Raw genomic sequence first — 18244 nt, forward strand, 5'->3', positions numbered from 1 at the left:
ACTACGACACAATGTGGATATTATGAGGACTTTCAGCTGCGCTCTGTTACGTTTTTTGCTTTGAGGCTCCTCCCACTCTTCAAAAAAATCCATTCCAGTCACCTCAGTACCAAATATACATAATGTAGTGGCTAAAATGAGGTCCTCAAAAAATCCACTCTGATATAGACAGCTCACTACTGAAGCAGCTAGAACGGAGTGGCTAAAATGAGGTCCTCAAAAAATCCACTACGACACAATGTGGATATTATGAGGACTTTCAGCTGCGCTCTGTTACGTTTTTTGCTTTGAGGCTCCTCCCACTCTTCGAAAAAATCCATTCCAGTCACCTCAGTACCAAATATACATAATATAGTGGCTAAAATGAGGTCCTCAAAAAATCCACTCTGATATAGACGGCTCACTACTGAAGCAGCTAGAACGGAGTGGCTAAAATAAGGTCCTCAAAAAATCCACTACGACACAATGTGGATATTATGAGGACTTTCAGCTGCACTCTGTTACGGTTTTTGCTTTGAGGCTCCTCCCACTCTTCGAAAAAATCCATTCCAGTCACCTCAGTACCAAATATACATAATGTAGTGGCTAAAATGAGGTCCTCAAAAAATCCACTCTGATATAGACGGCTCACTACTGACGCAGCTAGAACGGAGTGGCTAAAATGAGGTCCTCAAAAAATCCACTACGACACAATGTGGATATTATGAGGACTTTCAGCTGCGCTCTGTTACGTTTTTTGCTTTGAGGCTCCTCCCACTATTCGAAAAAATCCATTCTAGTCACCTCAGTACCAAATGTACATAATGTAGTGGCTAAAATGAGGTCCTCAAAAAATCCACTCTGATATAGACGGCTCACTACTGAAGCAGCTAGAACGGAGTGGCTAAAATGAAGTCCTCAAAAAATCCACTACGACACAATGTGGATATTATGAGGACTTTCAGCTGCGCTCTGTTACGTTTTTAGCTTTGAGGCTCCTCCCATTCTTCGAAAAAATCCATTCCAGTCACCTCAGTACCAAATATACATAATGTAGTGGCTAAAATGAGGTCCTCAAAAAATCCACTCTGATATAGACGGCTCACTGCTGAAGCAGCTAGAACGGAGTGGCTAAAATGAGGTCCTCAAAAAATCCACTACGACACAATGTGGATATTATGAGGACTTTCAGCTGCGCTCTGTTTCGTTTTTTGCTTTGAGGCTCCTCCCACTATTCAAAAAAATCCATTCCAGTCACCTCAGCACCAAATATACATAATGTAGTTGCTAAAATGAGGTCCTCAAAAAATCCACTACGACACAATGTGGATATTATGAGGACTTTCTGCTGCGCTCTGTTACGGTTTTTGCTTTGAGTCTCCTCCCACTATTCGAAAAAATCCATTCCAGTCACCTCAGTACCAAATGTACATAATGTAGTGGCTAAAATGAGGTCCTCAAAAAATCCACTCTGATATAGACGGCTCACTACTGAAGCAGCTAGAACGGAGTGGCTAAAATGAAGTCCTCAAAAAATCCACTACGACACAATGTGGATATTATGAGGACTTTCAGCTGCGCTCTGTTACGGTTTTTGCTTTGAGGCTCCTCCCACTCTTCGAAAAAATCCATTCCAGTCACCTCAGTACCAAATATACATAATGTAGTGGCTAAAATGAGGTCCTCAAAAAATCCACTACGACACAATGTGTGAAATTATAAGCACTTTCTCGGCTGCGCTCTGTTACGTTTTTTGCTTTGAGGCTCCTCCCACTCTTCAAAAAACTGAATTCCAGTCACCTCAGTACCAAACTGTACAGAATGAAGGCTACAGAGAGATCCTCAAAAAATCCACTCTGATCCAATATGGTAAGTTATGAAGACTGTCAGCTGCGCGGTTCCGTTTTTCCTTGTGAGGCTCCGCCCATTCTTTCAATGTCAGTCATGCGGCCACGACTCGTGGAAATACGGTAAAATTAAAATTCCAGCAAAACTAAACAAAAAGCGCTGTGTGTCATTATTTATATTGTAAAAAGCAATAATAAAATGTAAGTTATAGTAATAATGAAAATAAAAATTTGCTCTTTGGAAAAAAATAATACATATAACAGTGTGAGCATCTAATAAATAAAAACATGAAATCATTCCAATTATAAATCTGATTCCAGCCCCTGCTCTGAGGCCGGGAGACCCCGCTGTAGAAACTGAACTGTGTTGTATGGAGAAAAGATCACAGAGATCATCAAAAAATCCACTCTGATCTAGTCACCTCACTGGTGAAGCAGCTAGAACGGAGCGGAGAAAATGAGGCCTCAAAAAATCAACTCCAATATAGCCGCTCACTACTGAAGCAGCTAGATCAGAGGAGCACAAAACATCAACTCTGAACTAGACGCAACCCTGCTTCCTGCCCACTAGTGATGTGTCGTTCGTAGTGATGAGCGAGCATGCTTGTAACTACTCGGTACTCGCACGAGTATCGCTGTACTCGGGCTGCTCGGCGGGGACCGAGTAATCTCGCGATACTCGTGCTGTACTCGTGGTCTTCATTTCTGCATGTTGGCGCTCTTTTGAGAGCCAGCCCTCATGCAGGGATTGGCTGGCAGACCACTGCAATGCCACAGCCCTGTTAGTTGTGGAATTGCAGTGATTGGCCGGCCTGCACAGCGTGACCGAGCCTTTATACCGGCCGGCGCGCTGTGCTCTTGTTTCGCCCGGGGACCAGGGGTACTCAGATCCGGGCCACAGAGTCACTTCTGTGGGTATCACGATGGCGTGACCCGGTTGATCCCAGGCTCCACAGTAAAAGGGGATTTGTTAGGGGAGATTGTCCGTGACGCCACCCACGGTTGTGGTGATGGTGGAACACCACCGCTGCTCTGGAAGGGGATCCCGGGAGCGATGACAGGGAGCAGCGTAGTTGTTATGTCCCCTCCGTGGGTAGGGGGGTTGGTTGTCCCGGGGCCCGGTGATGGGATAAGCAGGGGGGCAGGGCGCAATGCTGCAGTGTGGTGCCCGAGGGCACGGGTGTACTCACAAGAAAGTCACACGGAGTCACTGGTGAACTAAGAATTGCCGGTGTCCGCGGCCTCTGGTACGGGGGTGTTAGAGTCCCACACACGGTGCAGCAGCCCTTGTTGTTTCCTTCCCTTTAGCAAAGTGCCTTTCTCTCTTCTCTCTTCCTCTTTCTCCTCAGCCGGGAACGGGGAATTTACTCCCCTGTAGTGATCCGGGTACCCAGGTACCGAGGGGCCACCGCCCAGCTCCGGCTACCTGTTCTGGCCCCTTCCTCACTACGGCCTGCCCCGGCCCTCTTGGAGAACGCTTCACTCCCAGCCGGGAGCTGAACTCCAGACCTCTGTTCTGTCTGCCTCCACACACTCTCTGCTCTAGCCCCTCCCCTCTCCTCTGCTTTTCCCTTACACTGGGGCTGTGCTTGTCTGGCTGCACCGGTGTGAGATCATATTACCAAGGAGGATTAACTCTTTATGTGACAACCTGGCTGTGCCAGGGCGTCACACACCCCCCTGGTAAAACACGGCCCGTCCTCGGGCCGGCTAGGCACCGACATTTTATTAAACTGGAAAAGAATAAAACATTGTAAACATTTTCAATCTTCCCACAGCGGGATGCACATTGCTTAAACGTTGCAACAACAAATAACACTTTTAATACTGTTAACGTAACGGGTCCTTTAGTCACCCACCCAAACAACCTAGCCTTGGTGCTGCCCCTAAAACCCAGGCAGCACCCCTTGACCCCAGTCCAGGAACAGCCCCAAATTGGTCAACGGGACCGGTACTTCGCTGCCGTTGCGGCCGGGCGGACTGCCGGAGCCGTCGTCATCTCCGTCGCGGCCGGGCGGACTGCCGGGGCCGGTGGCATGGTGGTGACAAAGGTGAGGCCTGGGGACCCCAGGTCTGGGTCCTCCCCAACAGGCGCTGCGGGCTCCGCTACCAGTAACAGGGGTAACGGGTCGGTGCTTCGCTGCGGCGGCCTCTCCAGGAACCAAATGTTGGCAGAGTCCTGGCGTCCCTGCCTGTACAGTCCTTGTCACATAAGCTGCGGTTCCTTCTTTCTGCTCCCCCCTGGTACTCGGGAGCAGTCCTTCCAGCAGCTTTTAAAGTTTCTCTTTTCGCTTCCGGTCCTCCGGAGCTTCACTTCCGCCCGCGTTCTCAGGGGGCGGAGCCTCTTTTTCGCGCCCACCGCTCGGAGAAGAAGGCGCCAAGTTGTTGTTTTTGGCGCCTAAAATGGCGGCTAAAATGGCGGATTTCAAGATTTTTGCAGCGGATCACCGCTGACAGTCCAGAATAAGGCGCACTTCCTCCAGGTAACTGGATGGGTTCGATCCTGTTCGTGACGCCAAATGTTTCGCCCGGGGACCAGGGGTACTCAGATCCGGGCCACAGAGTCACTTCTGTGGGTATCACGATGGCGTGACCCGGTCTGTGATCCCAGGCTCCACAGTAAAAGGGGATTTGTTAGGGGAGATTGTCCGTGACGCCACCCACGGTTGTGGTGATGGTGGAACACCACCGCTGCTCTGGAAGGGGATCCCGGGAGCGATGACAGGGAGCAGCGTAGTTGTTATGTCCCCTCCGTGGGTAGGGGGGTTGGTTGTCCCGGGGCCCGGTGATGGGATAAGCAGGGGGGCAGGGCGCAATGCTGCAGTGTGGTGCCCGAGGGCACGGGTGTACTCACAAGAAAGTCACACGGAGTCACTGGTGAACTAAGAATTGCCGGTGTCCGCGGCCTCTGGTACGGGGGTGTTAGAGTCCCACACACGGTGCAGCAGCCCTTGTTGTTTCCTTCCCTTTAGCAAAGTGCCTTTCTCTCTTCTCTCTTCCTCTTTCTCCTCAGCCGGGAACGGGGAATTTACTCCCCTGTAGTGATCCGGGTACCCAGGTACCGAGGGGCCACCGCCCAGCTCCGGCTACCTGTTCTGGCCCCTTCCTCACTACGGCCTGCCCCGGCCCTCTTGGAGAACGCTTCACTCCCAGCCGGGAGCTGAACTCCAGACCTCTGTTCTGTCTGCCTCCACACACTCTCTGCTCTAGCCCCTCCCCTCTCCTCTGCTTTTCCCTTACACTGGGGCTGTGCTTGTCTGGCTGCACCGGTGTGAGATCATATTACCAAGGAGGATTAACTCTTTATGTGACAACCTGGCTGTGCCAGGGCGTCACACACCCCCCTGGTAAAACACGGCCCGTCCTCGGGCCGGCTAGGCACCGACATTTTATTAAACTGGAAAAGAATAAAACATTGTAAACATTTTCAATCTTCCCACAGCGGGATGCACATTGCTTAAACGTTGCAACAACAAATAACACTTTTAATACTGTTAACGTAACGGGTCCTTTAGTCACCCACCCAAACAACCTAGCCTTGGTGCTGCCCCTAAAACCCAGGCAGCACCCCTTGACCCCAGTCCAGGAACAGCCCCAAATTGGTCAACGGGACCGGTACTTCGCTGCCGTTGCGGCCGGGCGGACTGCCGGAGCCGTCGTCATCTCCGTCGCGGCCGGGCGGACTGCCGGGGCCGGTGGCATGGTGGTGACAAAGGTGAGGCCTGGGGACCCCAGGTCTGGGTCCTCCCCAACAGGCGCTGCGGGCTCCGCTACCAGTAACAGGGGTAACGGGTCGGTGCTTCGCTGCGGCGGCCTCTCCAGGAACCAAATGTTGGCAGAGTCCTGGCGTCCCTGCCTGTACAGTCCTTGTCACATAAGCTGCGGTTCCTTCTTTCTGCTCCCCCCTGGTACTCGGGAGCAGTCCTTCCAGCAGCTTTTAAAGTTTCTCTTTTCGCTTCCGGTCCTCCGGAGCTTCACTTCCGCCCGCGTTCTCAGGGGGCGGAGCCTCTTTTTCGCGCCCACCGCTCGGAGAAGAAGGCGCCAAGTTGTTGTTTTTGGCGCCTAAAATGGCGGCTAAAATGGCGGATTTCAAGATTTTTGCAGCGGATCACCGCTGACAGTCCAGAATAAGGCGCACTTCCTCCAGGTAACTGGATGGGTTCGATCCTGTTCGTGACGCCAAATGTTTCGCCCGGGGACCAGGGGTACTCAGATCCGGGCCACAGAGTCACTTCTGTGGGTATCACGATGGCGTGACCCGGTCTGTGATCCCAGGCTCCACAGTAAAAGGGGATTTGTTAGGGGAGATTGTCCGTGACGCCACCCACGGTTGTGGTGATGGTGGAACACCACCGCTGCTCTGGAAGGGGATCCCGGGAGCGATGACAGGGAGCAGCGTAGTTGTTATGTCCCCTCCGTGGGTAGGGGGGTTGGTTGTCCCGGGGCCCGGTGATGGGATAAGCAGGGGGGCAGGGCGCAATGCTGCAGTGTGGTGCCCGAGGGCACGGGTGTACTCACAAGAAAGTCACACGGAGTCACTGGTGAACTAAGAATTGCCGGTGTCCGCGGCCTCTGGTACGGGGGTGTTAGAGTCCCACACACGGTGCAGCAGCCCTTGTTGTTTCCTTCCCTTTAGCAAAGTGCCTTTCTCTCTTCTCTCTTCCTCTTTCTCCTCAGCCGGGAACGGGGAATTTACTCCCCTGTAGTGATCCGGGTACCCAGGTACCGAGGGGCCACTGCCCAGCTCCGGCTACCTGTTCTGGCCCCTTCCTCACTACGGCCTGCCCCGGCCCTCTTGGAGAACGCTTCACTCCCAGCCGGGAGCTGAACTCCAGACCTCTGTTCTGTCTGCCTCCACACACTCTCTGCTCTAGCCCCTCCCCTCTCCTCTGCTTTTCCCTAAGGCCTTGTGCGCACTAGGCGTTTTTGCCGCGTTTTTAGCGGCGTTTTTTACCGCGTTTTTGTGCTGAAAACGCAGTGACATTGCTTCCCCAGCAATGTCAATGGGTTTTCAGAAGTGCTGTCCTCACACAGCGTTTTTTTTTAGCTGCGTTTTTGTGGTGACCACAAAAAGGCAGCATGTCAATTATTTCTGCGTTTTCCACTGCGTTTTTCACTCATTGAATTCAATGAGATGTTAAAAACGCAATGAATAACGCATATAGCCGCGTTTCTATGACTAAAAACGCAGCTATAAACGCAAGGGGTGGGTACTACAGTGACGTGTACAGGAAGAGGATTCCTTCTGTTGGTAAACACAGAAGCATGAATCCTCCCGGTACCGTCACCGCTGCCTCCACCTCCCGTCCTGTGCATGTCAGCTCCGTGCGGCGCCATGTCTGGGCGGGAGGTGGAGGCAGCGGCGAAAAACAAAGTGAACAGTAGAAAAAAAAAAATGTCATATACTCACCTGTCCGCAGGGTCCCGGTGCCATGCCCGCTCCCAGCTCCTCCCGATCCCGCCGCTCTGGCTGTGTGCAGTCTCCCCGGGGCAGGACCTTGCTTGCAGGACCTGGCTGTGGATCACCTGATGCAGTCACCTGACGCATCAGCTGATCGTAGTCTCGCCGGCTTTTTCGCGCCCGGCCGGCTATCAGCTGATCCTGCCGTCAGGGGACTTCATCAGCTGATTACCGGCAGCTCTTGCAGCGATCGTATAGGATCAGACTCCTGTCCAATCGATCGCTCCAGGAGCTGCCGGTAATCAGCACAGCACATAAGTGAGTATGTATTATTTTATTTTTTTTCTACTGATGCATCAGCTGATTGTATAACCGGCTTTTATACAATCAGCTGATGTGTGATGGGATTCAGGCACTTGATCCTGACACATCATCTGATCGCTTTGCCTTCCAGCAAACCGATCAGATGATATTGGATCCTGATTGGACGGCGCGGGACCCTGACCCAGGATTACTGCGGAGGGGGGTTTATTTCAATAAAGATGGAGTCACTAATTGTGTTGTGTTTTATTTCTAATAAAAATATTTTTCTGTGTGTTGTGTTTTTTTTTTATCATTACTAGAAATTCATGGTGGCCATGTCTAATATTGGCGTGACACCATGAATTTCGGGCTTAGGGCTAGCTGATAATATACAGCTAGCCCTAACTCCATTATTACCTAGCTAGCCACCCGTCACCAGGGCAGCTAGAAGAGTTGGATACAGCGCCAGAAGATGGCGCTTCTATGAAAGCGCCATTTTCTGGGATGGCTGCGGACTGCAATTCGCAGTGGGGGTGCCCAGAAAGCTTGGGTACCCTGCACTGTGGATTCCAATCCCCAGCTGCCTAGTTGTACCCGGCTGGACTCAAAAATTAGGCGAAGCCCACGTCATTTTTTTTTTTTAATTATTTCATGAAATAATTAAAAAAAAAGGGCTTCTCTATATTTTTGGTTCCCAGCCGGGTACAAATAGGCAGCTGGGGGTTGGGGGCAGCCCGTACCTGCCTGCTGTACCCGGCTAGCATACAAAAATATGGCGAAGCCCATGTCATTTTTTTTTTCTTTTTGGGCAAAAAACTGCATACAGTCCTGGATGGAGGATGCTGAGCCTTGTAGTTCTGCAGCTGCTGTCTGCTCTCCTGCATACACTAGTGAATGGAGGATGCTGAGCCTTGTAGTCCTGCAGCTGCTGTCTGCTCTCCTCCATACACTAGTGAATGGAGGATGCTGAGACTTGTAGTTCTGCAGCTGCTGTCTGCTCTCCTGCATACACTAGTGAATGGAGGATGCTGAGACTTGTAGTTCTGCAGCTGCTGTCTGCTCTCCTGCTTACACTAGTGAATGGAGGATGCTGAGACTTGTAGTTCTGCAGCTGCTGTCTGCTCTCCTGCATACACTAGTGAATGGAGGATGCTGAGACTTGTAGTTCTGCAGCTGCTGTCTGCTCTCCTGCATACACTAGTTCTGCAGCTGTCTGCTCTCCTGCATACAATGAACATTTTGAAGAAGGAAATGACATCAGACCTTTTTTTTTTTTTTTTTTTCATCAACAATCTTTAATGGCATTGTGCACTGATTAAAAAGGCAGTGAGCAAAAACGCAGCAAAAAACGCACCAAATCGCGGCAAAACGCATGCGTTTTTGCCGCGTTTTTTTAGCCGCGGGTGCGTTTTTTTAGACAAAAACGCACATAAAAACGCAGCGTGAAAAAAACGCCTAGTGCGCACATACCCTTACACTGGGGCTGTGCTTGTCTGGCTGCACCGGTGTGAGATCATATTACCAAGGAGGATTAACTCTTTATGTGACAACCTGGCTGTGCCAGGGCGTCACACTCTGCTCACAGCTATCCAGACAGTCAGTGCAGGGAGAGTGTCGCTGATTCAGGGAAAGCTTTGCGGCCCTTTATAGTTAGTTCCGGAGCAGGGCTGCAAACAGTGTGACCAGAAGTCCTTCTCAGGACTATTCTAGTTGTATACAGGCAGGCAGGGTATAGCCAGGTCGGAGTACAGTAGCAGAGTCCTTCTCAGGACTATTGTTGCTATATACAGGCAGGGTATAGCCAGGTCGGAATACAGGCTATTGACCAGAAGAGTCCTTGTCAGGACTATTGTAGCAGTATACAGGCAGGCAGGCAGGCAGGGTATATAGCCATTCCTAGTGGTGACCGTATACCAGCCTTCATCATATCTGGGGCTGGTGTACACAGTGTAAAACAGTCCAGATAGTGTCAGACTTCTCAGTAATTGTCGCTCCTAAAAACCTGTTAGGTTCTTATTGCGTCCGTGCTTGCATTTAAAAACCGCACGTGTGTGCCTGTCGGTGGCAGGGTACAGGTGCACGTTTTTCACAAACTATTATATAACGCACAAGTGTAGTGTATAATACACGTCAGTCAGCAGTGTCTGATAGTGTCAGACTTCTCAGTAATTGTCGCTCCTAAAAACCAGTTAGGTTCTTATTGCGTCCGTGCTTGCATTTAAAAACAGCACGTGTGTGTCAGTCGGTGGCAGGGTACAGGTGCGCGTTTTGCACAAACTATTATATAACGCACAAGTGTAGTGTATAATACACGTCAGTCAGCAGTGTCTGATAGTGTCAGACTTCTCAGTAATTGTCGCTCCTAAAAACCAGTTAGGTTCTTATTGCGTCCGTGCTTGCATTTAAAAACAGCACGTGTGTGGCAGTCGGTGGCAGGGTACAGGTGCGCGTTTTGCACAAACTATTATATAACGCACAAGTCTAGTGTATAATACACGTCAGTCAGCAGTGTCTGATAGTGTCAGACTTCTCAGTAATTGTCGCTCCTAAAAACCAGTTAGGTTCTTATTGCGTCCGTGCTTGCATTTAAAAACAGCACGTGTGTGGCAGTCGGTGGCAGCGTACAGGTGCGCGTTTTGCACAAACTATTATATAACGCACAAGTCTAGTGTATAATACACGTCAGTCAGCAGTGTCTGATAGTGTCAGACTTCTCAGTAATTGTCGCTCCTAAAAACCAGTTAGGTTCTTATTGCGTCCGTGCTTGCATTTAAAAACAGCACGTGTGTGTCAGTCGGTGGCAGGGTACAGGTGCGCGTTTTGCACAAACTATTATATAACGCACAAGTGTAGTGTATAATACACGTCAGTCAGCAGTGTCTGATAGTGTCAGACTTCTCAGTAATTGTCGCTCCTAAAAACCAGTTAGGTTCTTATTGCGTCCGTGCTTGCATTTAAAAACAGCACGTGTGTGGCAGTCGGTGGCAGGGTACAGGTGCGCGTTTTGCACAAACTATTATATAACGCACAAGTCTAGTGTATAATACACGTCAGTCAGCAGTGTCTGATAGTGTCAGACTTCTCAGTAATTGTCGCTCCTAAAAACCAGTTATGTTCTTATTGCGTCCGTGCTTGCATTTAAAAACAGCATGTGTGTGGCAGTCGGTGGCAGCGTCAGGCTCCATATTGTCCCTGGATAGAGACGTGCATGATGGCCTGTAAACATGAAGTGCCCATTGTAAGGAAGTGGGTCTATTGTAGTATAGCCCTTAGGCAGGGCAGCCAAAAATTGGGAGGCTCCACATTGTCCCTGGATAGAGATGTGCATGAGGGCCTCAAAACATTGTTCCCATTGCAAAGGAGCGGGTCTCCTGTCGTTGTAATGCCCATTCAGAAAGAATGGGCGAAAAACTTTACCACTGGGGGTATACCTGAAACAACGGCTTAACTATTGTAACGGTCACCATGATGGCGCATGAGGAGAAGGAGGAGCAGTCCAGCGATTAGCCAAAGTCCAGAAGTGTGTACCCATGGGTGAGTGGAGGTACATGGCAAATTCCCGTTACAAACTTTAAATTCCGCTGTCATTTGCTGTTGGTGTGTGTGGTGAAGTCTGGCCAAATCCAACCCTTGTTCATCTTGATCAGAGTCAGCCTGTCAGCATTTACAGTTGACAGGCGGGTGCGTTTATCTGTAATGATTCCACCTGCGGCACTAAAAACACGCTCTGACAAAACGCTAGCGGCAGGGCAGGCCAGGACTTCCAAGGCGTAGAGAGCCAATTCATGCCACGTGTCCAGCTTGGATACCCAATAATTGTAAGGCACAGAGGAATGTCGGAGTACAGTTGTTCGATCTGCAAGGTACTCCTTCAGCATCTGGGCAAACTTAGGATTTCTTGTGGCACTACCCCGCACCTCAGGGGCTGTGGTACGTGAGGGGCTGAGAAAACTGTCCCACATCTTAAAGACTGTTCCCCTACCTCTGGCGGATTGGACTTGTGCCCCTCTCGGCTGTACGCCTTGGTTGTCCACTGATTCCTGACCTATGCCGCTAGCGTTTTGTGAGGGGAATGCTTTGCCTACTTCCGTGACTATGGCCTTCTGGAACTGCTGCATTTTGCCTGACCTCTCCGCCTCGGGAATAAGAGACATAAAGTTCTCCTTTTAGCGTGGGTCTAACAGTGTTACCAACCAGTAATGATTGTCGGCCAAGATGTTCTTAACGCGAGGGTCACGAGACAGGCAGCTTACCATAAAGTCAGCCATGTGTGCCAGACTCTTAACAGCCATCACTTCAGTATCCTGACCAACACGATGACTGAACATCCTGTCCTCCTCCTCCTCCTCCTCATCATCTACCCTGTCCTCTGGCCAGCCACGCTGAACCGAGGATATGACTGCATGTCATATCCTCAATTTGGCCAGAGAGTTGCTCCATGTCTTCATCCTCCTCCTCGTCATAGTCCTCCACTGCACGTTGTGATGAGACGAGGCTGGGCTGTGTGTTATCATCACCCACACCCACTACTGTTTCTTGCTCAAACTCATCGCGCTCCGCCTGCAATGCATCATGGTTGTTTTTTGAGCAGAGACCATTTTAGAAGGCAGAGAAGCGGTATGGTGACGCTAATAATGTCGTCATCGCCGCTCACCATCTTGGTGGAGTCCTCAAAGTTTTGGCGGATGGTGCATAGGTCGGACATCCATCTCCACTCCTCAGGTGTTATGTGTGGAGTTTGACCCATTTCCCGACGGCTTAGGTGATGCAGGTACTCAACAACTGCCCTCTTCTGCTCACATATCCTGACCAACATGTGCAGAGTTGAATTCCAACGCGTGGGGACATCACACACCAGTCTGTGTGCCGGAAGATGCAAACGGCGTCTTAAGCCGGCAAGGCCGGCTGAAGCAGTAGGTGACTTTCGAAAATGTGCAGACAGGCGGCGAACTTTTACCAGCAGATCAGACAGCTCTGAGTATGACTTTAGAAACCGCTGAACCACGAGGTTGAGCACATGGGCCACGCATGGAACATGTGTCAGCTGGCCTCGCCTCAAAGCCGCCACCAGGTTCCGGCCATTGTCACACACGACCTTTCCTGGCTTTAGGTTCAGAGTTGTGAGCCAGTGATCTGCCTGCTGTTTCAGAGCTGTCCACACCTCTTCTGCATTGTGGGGTTTGTCACCTATGCAGATTAGCTTCAGCACTGCCTGTTGCCGCTTCGCCGAGGCAGTGCTGCAGTGCTTCTGTGTCGCCCTGGACAAGCCAGGGGCCACAGAGCACAACACTTAAACACCCCACACTCCCTGCAGGCATATCATAGTCAAAACACAAAATCCTTGTTGCCTTCCCCAGGGGCTGTTGTCCACACCAGGGTGTGGAGCCAGGCGGTTGGTCTCCACCCACCGAGGAGGAGGGAAAACACAGGCAGTGAGAGTTAAGCTAAGGAAGTGGAAGGAGGAAAGTAGTAGAGAGGAGAAAAGTGACAGCAAAGAGCCTGAAGTTGGTCCGGGTGTGTGGCCCGGACAGGACAGCAAGGTTGGCAGGATGTGGTGACCGTCTGCAGTGGAGGCCGATTGGAGTCTGCCGTAAGGACCGTGGACGGGTGGTGACCCGGCCGTACCGGACCGGTATACAAAGAGAAGCCAGCACCATTGGCAGAGGACTTTCGGATCCCGGCAAGGCTTGGTGTCGCCGTGAATTTGCCAAATCCGTTAGTGAAGGGAACCTCAGGGTTTCCAAACAGCCAAGTCCAGATAGAAGGCAACCGTACAACCGTGAAGGGGAGACACCGCCACCGCCAAGGGCAACCGTCTCCCAGGGCCAGCGCCTGTGGGCAAAAGGGGCTCCTCCGGCCCATATCCAGGTCGGGGAGCGGGTTACCGTTGGGAAACCATCACTACCAACACTTAACTTAGGTGCAGGGAGAGACAGTCATCACTAACCTGCAGGGAGGAACAACCGCAGCCGTCCGAGTGACCCGTCCATCCAGCCACTTGTTTTACCGTGAACTGTGTCATCATCATTGGGCTGAGTGAGTACCTCCGTGCCGTGCGGCACAGCGCTGCCCCTGCGACCCTGCACCTCATCAGGCCCCGCAACCCGCCTGTCATCCATCTCTACCCCATCACCAGGCCCCGGGACAACCAACCCCCCTACCCACGGAGGGGAGAAATAACAACAAAGCTGCTCCCTGTCACAGGCTCCCGGGATCCCCGTCCAGAGCAGCGGTGGTGTCCACACAATCACCACAACCGTGGGTGGCGTCACGGACAATATCCCCAAAACCCAAACCACCCCTTTTCACTCACGGGCGAGTAGCGCCGCTCGAGTCCCCGGGATCCGGCCATCGCTCGAGCCAACGAGCAGCAGCAGCCGTAGAGCAGCGTCAGCCGGACCCGAGCAGTGGGAGAGCGCACCGTCCCCTCCTCCGCCCGCGACACTTCCAGCTTGGGACTGGTGTGGAGGGTAAAGTGGATCAGGATGCGCAGGAGGAGGAGGAGGCTGAGGAGCATGACATTCCGGAGCTGTAGAGTGTGTGTGAAACCCTGACTGAGGTAGGGCCTGCAAAACTTGGTGTGTGAAGGACGTGTTCCGTCCCTCGCTCAGACTGGGTCCCAGCTTGCACAATATTAACCCAGTGTGACGTCAACGAGATGTAGCGGCCTTGCCCACATGCACTTGTCCACGTGTCTGTGGTTAGGTGGACTTTGGCTGAAACAGCGTTGTTCAGGGCACGTGTGATGTTTTGTGACACGTGGTTATGCAATGCGGGGACGGCACACCGGGAGAAATAGTGGCGGCTGTGGACCGAGTAACGTGGGACAGCTGCCACCATCAGGTCGCGGAATGCTTCTGTCTCAACCAGCCTAAAAGGCAACATTTCCAGCGCAAGCAGTCGCGAAATGTTAGCATTTAGAACTGTGGCATGTGGGGTGTTGGCAGTGTATTTGCGCCTGCGTTCAAAGGTTTGCTGAATGGATAACTGAACGCTGCGCTGGGACAAGGACGTGCTTGATGATGGTGTTCTTTCTGCGTAGGCAACTGCAGGTGCAGGAGTGGAGGAGGCTTGTTCGCAGGCAGCATGGACAGGGGATTGGCTCGCATGCACAACCAGCGAAGACGTAGCAGTGACATCAGCAAGCACTGCTCCTGGACTCTGTTGTACTTCCCACAAAGTCGGGTGCTTGGCTGACATGTGCCTGATCATGCTGGTGGTGGTCAGGCTGCTAGTTTTGGTACCCCTGCTGATGCTGGCATGGCAGGTGTTGCAAATGGCCTTTTTAGAATCATCTGGAGCCAACTTAAAAAACTGCCAGTGTCAGAGTTCCGGGTTTTCCAGTTTTCTTTTGAAAGAGCTTGCCCTTTGTTAACATGGAGTTTTCTGTTCTGTTGCCCTACTTCCTGTCCATCTGTTTAAAAGCCGCCCCTAAAGCTTAGTCCAGTGCCTGAGTATACTGCTTCCTGTGTGCTCCTGCCCTGCTGCTTTTGGTTCCTGATTGTTATTCGGATCCTCTTGGAAAACAACCGACACCGACTCTGGACTTCATCTGGTATCATCTAGCTGTGCCCGGACTCCGTTTGCCGTCTTTGGTCGGCACTTCTGCCCGGTTCCTTCCGTTTAATACCACTCTGGACTCACATCACGTACGGACATTTTTGGACTTACCTATTGCCCTTTTGTGTCCCGGCTGCTGCGCATTTAGGGCTTCTGGGGTGATTGCCAGACAGTCCCTGTATAGGGGTTCGCTCTTGGTGGTCTCCCTGGGGGAGTCCGGTGCGCGGTCCCGGGAATTCCCTTTCGCTCCGTCCCTGGAAGGTATTTCCTGTATTTATGTTCTACTGTGTTTTTGTTCCGTTTATGTACATATTTGCTGGTTGCATATTATAAACGTCTTGCACCAAGAACTCGTCTCTGGTTGTCATTGCCCTAACGCAATCGAAATCCTCAATACATACAATAGTATTACAGCCAGACTCGGGAAGACCTAACATTTGTACAGGCACCTTGTGTCGTGTTGTTCCGGGGAACAGTTGCCTGACGTCTGCCTGGGGCCACCACTCTGCTTCTTACTGCCTGTTGGGATGCTACGCCTCCCTCCCCCTGTGCACTGCTGTCCTCGCTCTGCATATCCTCCTGCCAGGTTGGGTCAGTTACTGGATCATCCACCACGTCGTCTTCCTCTTCCGCACCGTGCTCCTCCTCCTGACTTCCTGACAATTGTGTCTCATCATCGTCCACCCCTTGTTGAGACACGTTGCCAACTTCGTGAGAACGTGGCTGCTCAAATATTTGGGCATCTGTACATACAATCTCGTCATGGCCCACTTCAACAGGAGCTGGTGAGAGGCCAGAATTTGTGAATGGAAACGTGAACGAACAGCTCTTCCGAGTGTCCAAGTGTGGGATCAGTAATGTCCGTGGACGTGTACTCGGCCTGGTGGTAGGAAGGAGGATCAGGTTCTGAAATGTGCGGTGCAGTATCACGGCTACTGACACTTGACCGTGTGGAAGACAGAGTGTTTGTGGTGGTGCCAATCTGACTGGAAGCATTATCCGCTATCCAACTAACAACCTGTTGACACTGCTCTTGGTTCAAGAGCGGTGTACTGCTGCGGTCCCCAAGAATTTGGGACAGGACGTGCGAGCGACTAGATGTGGCCCTTTGTTGTGGCGAAATTAGAGCTTGCACACAACCTCGGTCTCTGCCTGCACCACCATCACGTCCACTTCCTTGTTCGTTGACAACGCCCTTGCGCATTTTGCAATGCTGTGCTGATGTGTATTCACTAGACTTGTGCGTTATATCCAAGTTTTTGCAAAACTCACACAAATGCAGCGGAAAGCTGCCACCAACAGGCACACACGTGCGTTTTTTAAATGCAAGCACGGAGGCACTAAGAACCTAACAGGTCTCTATCCAGGGACAACGTGGAGCCTCCCAATTTTTGGCTGCCCTGCCTAAGGGCTATACTACAATAGACCCACTTCCTTACAATGGGCACTTCAGGTTTACAGGCCATCATGCATGTCTCTATCCAGGGACAATGTGGAGCCTCCCAATTTTTGGCTGCCCTGCCTAAGGGCTATACTATAATACACCCACTTCCTTACAATGGGCACTTCAGGTTTACAGGCCCTCATGCACGTCTCTATCCAGGGACAACGTGGAGCCTCCCAATTTTTGGCTGCCCTGCCTAAGGGCTATACTATAATACACCCACTTCCTTACAATGGGCACTTCAGGTTTACAGGCCCTCATGCACGTCTCTATCCAGGGACAACGTGGAGCCTCCCAATTTTTGGCTGCCCTGCCTAAGGGCTATACTATAATACACCCACTTCCTGACAATGGGCACTTCAGGTTTACAGGCCCTCATGCACGTCTCTATCCAGGGACAACGTGGAGCCTCCCAATTTTTGGCTGCCCTGCCTAAGGGCTATACTACAATAGACCCACTTCCTTACAATGGGCACTTCAGGTTTACAGGCCATCATGCACGTCTCTATCCAGGGACAATGTGGAGCCTCCCAATTTTTGGCTGCCCTGCCTAAGGGCTATACTATAATACACCCACTTCCTTACAATGGGCACTTCAGGTTTACAGGCCCTCATGCACGTCTCTATCCAGGGACAACGTGGAGCCTCCCAATTTTTGGCTGCCCTGCCTAAGGGCTATACTACAATAGACCCACTTCCTTACAATGGGCACTTCAGGTTTACAGGCCATCATGCACGTCTCTATCCAGGGACAATGTGGAGCCTCCCAATTTTTGGCTGCCCTGCCTAAGGGCTATACTATAATACACCCACTTCCTTACAATGGGCACTTCAGGTTTACAGGCCCTCATGCACGTCTCTATCCAGGGACAACGTGGAGCCTCCCAATTTTTGGCTGCCCTGCCTAAGGGCTATACTACAATAGACCCACTTCCTTACAATGGGCACTTCAGGTTTACAGGCCATCATGCACGTCTCTATCCAGGGACAATGTGGAGCCTCCCAATTTTTGGCTGCCCTGCCTAAGGGCTATACTATAATACACCCACTTCCTTACAATGGGCACTTCAGGTTTACAGGCCCTCATGCACGTCTCTATCCAGGGACAACGTGGAGCCTCCCAATTTTTGGCTGCCCTGCCTAAGGGCTATACTACAATAGACCCACTTCCTTACAATGGGCACTTCAGGTTTACAGGCCATCATGCACGTCTCTATCCAGGGACAATGTGGAGCCTCCCAATTTTTGGCTGCCCTGCCTAAGGGCTATACTATAATACACCCACTTCCTGACAATGGGCACTTCAGGTTTACAGGCCATCATGCACGTCTCTATCCAGGGACAATGTGGAGCCTCCCAATTTTTGGCTGCCCTGCCTAAGGGCTATACTACAATAGACCCACTTCCTTACAATGGGCACTTCAGGTTTACAGGCCCTCATGCACGTCTGTATGCAGGGGCATTGGTGAACCTCACAATTTTGGACTGCCCTGGCAAAGGAAAATACTACAAAGACTCACTTCCTCAAAATGGGCACATTAGACTCAAGAGGCCTTCATGTACGTCTCTTCTCAGGGACATCGGAGTGCCACACAATGTTTTCACGTAAAATCTTTCATGTATTAATCTCAAAAAGTAACATACACCAGCTCTATCTCACTATTGGGTATGTGTAAAAAAGCAACAATAAGAGGATAATGTCCTCCAAAA

The 18244-nt window shown here is 51.2% G+C and overlaps 1 protein-coding gene across 1 annotated transcript in view; it reads left to right on the forward strand.

The window, feature by feature from the left end:
• LOC142258717 (uncharacterized) overlaps positions 1 to 18244 on the forward strand; it is a 491515-nt gene that overhangs the window by 91076 nt on the left and 382195 nt on the right. The gene's annotated exons all lie outside the window — the stretch shown is intronic.

This window comes from Anomaloglossus baeobatrachus, assembly GCF_048569485.1.
Source record: "Anomaloglossus baeobatrachus isolate aAnoBae1 chromosome 3 unlocalized genomic scaffold, aAnoBae1.hap1 SUPER_3_unloc_2, whole genome shotgun sequence".
Classification (NCBI taxonomy): domain Eukaryota; kingdom Metazoa; phylum Chordata; class Amphibia; order Anura; family Aromobatidae; genus Anomaloglossus; species Anomaloglossus baeobatrachus.